The sequence below is a fragment of the Molossus molossus genome, unplaced genomic scaffold (genome assembly GCF_014108415.1).
Source record: "Molossus molossus isolate mMolMol1 unplaced genomic scaffold, mMolMol1.p scaffold_m16_p_21, whole genome shotgun sequence".
Lineage (NCBI taxonomy): Eukaryota > Metazoa > Chordata > Mammalia > Chiroptera > Molossidae > Molossus > Molossus molossus.
The window spans coordinates 44198547-44205895 of record NW_023425357.1 but is presented as its reverse complement, the minus strand read 5'-3'; positions in this window follow the sequence as shown (position 1 = coordinate 44205895).

Below are 7349 nucleotides of genomic sequence, written 5' to 3'. Positions count from 1 at the left end.
CCCACGCCATGGTGGGTTCAGGCAGGCGGTCTATGTCGCCCTCTTAGCCCCGACTCCCGCCAGCCATCTCTGCTCCCTCACATGCCCCTCTAGTGTCCTGGTCCCCAAACTTCCGTCACTTCTTTCGTCCTTCTCACCTTCTCCAGCTACAGATCCTGCCTCCTCCAGGAAGCCTGGGGGGGCTGCTCCACCCCGTGTTTCTCTCTCCCTGCCTGGCCTTTCGCAAGTCAGTGATTCCCTATCCGGTACCTGTCTCTTGTGCATGTGTGCATGTGTACACACGAGTGTTGCTCTGCCAACTCAGTTACGAACTTCATAATCATGATAACGCCATGATAATCATTACACCCAGCATTTACTGAATGCTTACTGTGTACAAGGCGTAGCTCTTAGAGTTTTTCAGGAATTTATCAGTTAAATCTTACTTTAATCTTAAGAAGTCAGCCCTATTATTATTCCCATTTCACACTCGAGGAAACTGAGGCCCAGAGAGATGAAGTAACTTCTCTGAGGCCACAGGGTAGAGCAGGAGCCAGTGGTGAGCTGGAGCTGGTGTTTAACAGCTCAAACTCTGCATTTCTCAACGCTGCACGTAGTCCCAGGTGCCTTGGAATCGGTCGTGGTCATATTTACACCAGGGGAATCAGCAAGTGCTAAGAATAGGGTTCCTCCCCTCCCCAAGGAAGTCGGTTGCCAACCATTTAGAGGCACGGCACAGGACTGGCTGCAGGCTGTCCAGCTAGAAGCCTGTGCTACCTGCTCTCAGGTGGGGTGTCTGTGCTTCTCCCGGCTGCCCCCATGTCACAGTGTGGTTCTGGGCGCATAAGAGGTGAGCTTGTTCCTCTGCCCACTCAGAAGAGCAGGTTGATCTGAGGAGTTAGACAGGGAGAGGGAGTTTGGCCTTACAGTGGAACAGAACAGGACACTACCCTCTTCCTTTCTCCACCTGCCCTCGGGTCCGCAGAGTTGCCTGTGATTCCTGTGTGAGCCCAGAGGCCTGGGCCACCAAGGGCCCGTGAGAGAGTGTCCGGCAGGCCTAACCCTGGCAAAGGCCTTACATTTCTGTCCTGCTGCCAGGCAGGGTCAAGAAGCAGACACAGATGTAGTAGACTCGCTTCATCTTTGTTTCAAAAAAGACAAGTCAAGAAAAGCTGTGGATAATGTTAGAAAGGCTCCAAGTTAGCTTTTTCCGAGAGCCCCAGTAGGGCCGGGCCCAGATGGCTGTCTCGGAAAGTTATTTTGGTTTTCCCGCCTGGTGGCTTGGAGCAATTTGCTTGGCACCCTTCGGCCAGAGAGGCCACGAGGCTCCTGCCATTGGGAGCTGCCATTTTACGCCAGGGTAATGATGGTTTCTGGGCAAGAGAGATCAATAGCGGATAAAAATAGGCTCCGTCACATCTGGACGCCGGCTTTGGGTCCTAGATGACTCAGAGGCACCCTGGAAGGAGCTGGCCTGGAACCCGCTCGCCAGACAGGGCTGGCCGCGCACGGCAGGGAGGGGCTGCCTCCACCCCTCAAGGTCCCATAGCCCCCAGACCCAAGGGGGGAGAACTCCACTTGGGAAAGGCCCGACTTCCTCAGAGAACACCCCTCTCAACTGTCCATAGAGCAGGCAGAGTGCTGAGAGAGGGGCCAGGACCAGAGCGAGCCAGCTAGCACCCGTGACACCGGTTCTGTGGCTGTGACACACTCTTGGCCCTTGGGGAACTCACAGTCGGGGTGAGGATACAGCCTGGGGGCAGACAAATATCTTACAGAGAAATAGCCCTGCGGGGCCTGTGCATGCCCAGGGCAGGGACCCTGTCTCAGCATAACAGACCAACAAATTGACATAGTAAATGATTTTATTTAGGTACCAGCCTCTTTATTCTTTTAATTTAATTTTTGAATTATAGTTTGCATTCAATATTGTTCTGCATTGATTTCAGGTGTATAGGACAGTGGTTAGACAAGCATATACTTTACAAAGTGGTCTTCCCAATATTTCAAGTACCCACCTGACCCCATACATAGTTATGACAATATTATTGACTATGTTCCCTCAGCTGAATTTACATTCCTGCAATTATTTTGTAACTACCAATCTGTACTTTTTAATCTCTTCACCATTTTTACCCAGTCCCCCAACACCCCTCCACTCTGGCAACCTGTTTCTGTGAATCTGTTTCATTTTGTTTGTTCCTTTAGCTTGTTCTTTAATCCTACATATAAGTGAAACCATGTGGTATTTGTCTTTCTCTGATTTACTTTACTTAGCATTACTCTCTCTGTCTATTCATACTGTTGCAAATGGTAAGATTTCATTCTTTTTATGGCTGAGTAATATTCCAGTGTGTAGATGTACCACAGCTTTTTTATTCACTCATCTATCAATGGGCTCTTGGGTTGCTTTCGTATCTTGGCTCTTGTACATAACACGGTACAAGCCACTTTAGATGCATCATCTCACTTAATCCTCATAGCAACCCATGAAGTAACTAATAGAATGATCCCATTTTACAGACAACTGAGTTGAGGTCGAGGTTCACAGTGACATGCCCAGGGTCACTAGATAATGCACAGTGTAGCCAGCATCCAGCACTGACCTCCCTGCCCCCCAGGGCTGTGGGTTCAACCTTTTTGCCTTAGCCCAGGGACTGGCAAACATTTTCATAAAGGACCACATGATAAACCTTTTAAGCTGTGCAGGCCAGATGGTCCTGTTACAACGATTCGACTCTGCCATTGTAGCATGAGGGCAGCTGTAGACAGCAGATGAACATAGGTGTGGCTCTGTTACAATAAAACTTTATTTACAAAAGCAGGTGGTGAACTGGGTTGAGCCCACTGGCTATAATTTGCCAACCCGAGTACCCTAAGATATATTTGAGGGAATTCAAACCATTCTGAGGGAATTCAGCTTCTGAATCTTGGAAGATTCTGATAACTTTCCGCATTTTCAGCATTGTTCATTCTGGAATTTTAACACTGTCTGCCCAGTCCAGTAGCAACCCTGTTTAATAGAAATATAAACATAAGGTACACACATCACTTAATATTTCCTAATAATTACATTAGAAAGGAAAACAGAAACAGGTCAAATTAATTTGAATGACATATTTGATTTAATCCAATATATCAAAATTATTATGATTTCAACAGGTAATCAATTCAATGAATTATTAAGATTCTTTTTTAGCCCTGGCTGGTTTGGCTCAGCAGTTAGAGCGTTGGCCCGAGGACCAGAGAGTCTTGGGTTCGGTTCCCGCTAAGGGCATGTACCTCGTTTGCAGTTTGTCCCCAGCCTTGATTGGGGTCATGTGGGTGGCAACTACTCGATGTGTCTCTCTCACACTGATGTTTCTCTCTCTCTTCTTCTCTCTCCCTCCCACTCTACCTGAACAAAAAATGGAAAAATGTCCTCGGATGAGGATAAAAATAAAAAATAAAAAGATTACTTTTTACATTTTTTTCATACTGAGTCTTCAACATCTGATGTGTATTTTATACTTGCAGCACATCTTACTTCATACCTCCTTATTTCCAGTGTTTAACAGCCATGCATGGCTACTGGCTCTCTTATTGGATAGTATAGCTCTAAAGGAAAAACAAGGTATTTTTACTGGTATAAGATGAAAATACAAGAATAACAGAAACAAGAGAGAAATCTCCAGGTGCTTCAGTGCATTAGTCAAGCTTCTCCAGAGAAAAAGAACCAACAGGATTAGAAGGGGGGGGGGAGAGAGGAGGTGGAGAGAGAGAGAGAGAGAGAAACATCGACGTGAAAGGGACACATCAAGTGGCTGCCTCCTGCACAACCCCAACCAGGGCCAGGGACAAATTGCCACCGAGGTATGTGCCCTTGACCAAAATCGAACCCAAGACTCATTGGTCCGTGGGCCGACACTAACCGCTGAGCCAGACCGGCCAGGGCTCATGTGGTATCTTCGATTCCCGTTTGGATCTTCTAGAGCTGGCCTAGAGACCTGCTTTCGCTCGGGGCAGAGGGGGCGGCTCGTGAGGCTGGGCCGCTGGGCTTTGCAGTTCGCACTAAGCCTGTGGGACCAGGCCCCCGGCGGGACGTCAGCAGCACCGCAGGCCCGGCCTGTGGGCCACTCTCAGAGCCGGGGCGGGGGGGGGGGGGTGCAGCACGTGACGGGGCCTCTCCTCGGCACTTCCCAGGCTGCCTGCCCCGCATTTGTCGTCTGTTCATTTCATTCCTTTCTGAGCTGGACCACTGAGGTGACTTCTCCTCAGATGGCTCTGGGCGGGGGCGAGGGACGGCTCTTGTGGGGGGAAGAGAGGGACATTGTCCTGTTACTGCTGCGACACAAAACAGTCTAGCAGCTTTCTGGAACAGCACTCGCTCAAGGTGCCCAAGCTGACGGTTTAAGCCTTTTATTTTATTTTATTTTTTATTATTATTTTTTTTTATCCTCACCCGAGGACATTTTTCCATTTTTTGTTCAGCTAGAGCAGGAAGGAGAGAGAGGAAGAGAGAGAGAGAGAAACATCGATGTGAAGGGACACATCGAGTGGCTGCCACCCGCACGACCAACCAGGGCCGGGGACAAACTGCAACCGAGGTACATGCCCTTAGCGGGAACCGAACCCGGGTCTCTCTGGACCACAGGCCGACGCTCTAACCGCTGAGCCAAACAGGCCAGGGCGACGGTTTAAGCCTTTTAAAAAAAAGATCCCCATTACACAGCCCCAGCCGTCTCTTCGCAGCAGAAGGATGTCCTAGGAAGATGTTTAAAGTTTGGATGCAGAGCAGTTACGCCAGTGGGTTTTCTATTCCTGAAGCATTTGGAGAATTGTATAAAAATTACCCACAAAGAATCCCATTGAACATGATAATTATAATTGATTGATGGCTTTTATTTCACTGACATCAAATTATTTTAAACCCCAAATTTCCAAATTAAGATTTATTCTCCCTTGACATAATACTAGGTGAAAAGAGAAAAAATGCTTTTGTGATATTCTGCAGATAGGTCTCCTCCCCCGATCCACGGGTATAAGTTTTAGTTGCACAAAAACAGTAAGCCATATAATAGTAATAATAATAATAATAATGCATATTTATTGAGCACATATGAAGTAGCACCAGGCTAAGTACTTTACGTGTGTTAACCCACAGTATTCTCTCAACAGCCCGTCAGCATGACCATTTATCATACCCATTTCACAGATGAGAAAAATGAGGCACAGGAAGGAGAAGGGATTTGTCCATGCAGTCAGGCAGTGACAACCCCAACATTTAAATACAGTGTGATTCTGACGCCTCTGCTCTTTAGCCCCATGTGGTCCTGACTCCCAGGGATTTGCACAATCTTTACAACCACCTTTGAAGAAAAAATTATGATGATCAGCGTTTGACAGATGGGGTAGCTGAGATTCCAGGAAATCATGTGAGTTTTGGAAGGGCAGGCAGGATTAAGACATTAGCCCAGATCTTCTGGCTTCAAATGCTCTTTCTTTCCACATTTCCACAAGTGGCAGACTCAGGGTCAGGAGGGAAGAATAAGCAAGCAAAGTGGGTTGCAGAGGACCTGGAGGTACCTGAGGGTACATACCATGGAGGAGCAGCCCCCACACTGCTCCAGGCTCCGTGCAGGGCTGGCGCTGAGCTGATGACTGCCCATCTTCTTTCTAAAATCAGCTGAAGTCCAGAGTTTTAAGGGAAATTCCCCCACTTAGAAATCTTGACAACTCATGACTGTTTTTTCAAATCCTCATCCAAGGATATCTTCCCATTTATCTTCAGACAGAGTGGGAGGGAGAGAGACACATCGATGTGAGACACATTGATTGATTGCCTTCTGCATGACCCTGACCAGGGCCTGGGACCAAACGCAACTGAGGTACGTGCCCTTGACTGGAATCGAACCCTCTACTGTTTGTTCCGTGGGCCGACTCTCTGCCGCTGAGCCACCCAGGCCAGGTCATCATGATAGTTTTTTAAGAAAATATTCTGCTTCCAACAAATGAGTTTGTGGAATATGGCAGCCATTGGCAGCCTTGTATAACCAATGCTCATTCCCCACCTGACATCTCTTCATCCATCAACACAACTGCCTTTTTTTCCTGTTGTGGCTTTTTCTTTTTCTTTTTCTTTTTTAGTAAAACTGGACCCTCAACACTTGGGAGGGACTAGAAGTTTCTTGACTCAAGTATGCATCCTTCATTCAAGTTCTTTCTCCAAGGCCATTGTGGGTCTTTGCAATCAAGGCCCACCTCTCTTTCTGCTGTTCTAGTTCAGGTCACGTTGTTTGTTAAAATATTAAAATATATTCAACCAGCTGGCAAGTAGTTGTTATTTCAAGGCCCTGAGTACCTTCCCACCCCACAGCTCCAGGCCCTGCTTAGCATCCCCGATTCCCACAATTTGAGCAATTAAAGGGGAAAGACTGACCCTGCGTGGGCCATTCAGAATGAACTCCAGAAAGCCCGTTGGGTCCTGTGAGGTGTGCTCATTAGATATTTGGAATAGCACCCCTGAGCCTGTTGCTCAAAGACCATTTTTGTCAGCTGGCTGCCCCAAGATAGTTAAGGTCAGCCTTCCTGGGTTCTGCCCCGGCCGGGTCAGAGCAGACGCCACATCTGCCCAGTACAGCCCCCCACCACCTCCCACCTTTGGAGAGGTCGGCAGTGGGATTTCCATTCTGCAGGAGGACCTTCTCCAAGGCCTCTGTGCATTTGATGAGATCTTTCTCTGGGCAGAAAGCGGGGGGCCCCTAAGGCAAAGAGCTCATTTTCAGGAAAATGACAAGTGTGTGGGGATATGGAAACTGGTTCCTTGTAACCCACAGAGCGTGGAGGAGGGGCAGAGCTCCTATCCAGCGAAATCAAACCTCCGAGTAGTCGGGGAAGGGGCCGAGAGCTTCAACTCTATCTCATAAGCTGGGCGTGTCCATTCCTACTTCTCTCCCTTTTGTGTGTCGGAAATAGTTTGCCCTCATTGGAACACACTGGAGAAATGATACAGATGGCCAACTCTCTCTGCACCTTGGTCTCCTTCGGAGAGGCTCGGACTCACTCCCGGGAACAGGGTCTCTCTCGAGATCACTGGTTGGCACACGCGGAGTTCGGGTTTGGACCCAGGCTAGCAGACACCACAGCCTGCTTGTTCCCTTCACTCTGCGATTTACCTAGTGTCTGAAGAAAGTCAAACTGTGAATGTTTCAGATCCATTGTCGGCAATCCAGGAAGGCTTCCTGAAAGAAGGAGACTCTGGCCAGGTCCTGGGGTACGTAATGTTCTGAAGAAAGGTAAGAAGGAACCCAGTCCTTTGTGCTCAGATTTAGCAAGGCTGGGCACTTGCCCACAGATCATTTTAATTCTATGTGCAGCGGGGAGTATTCATC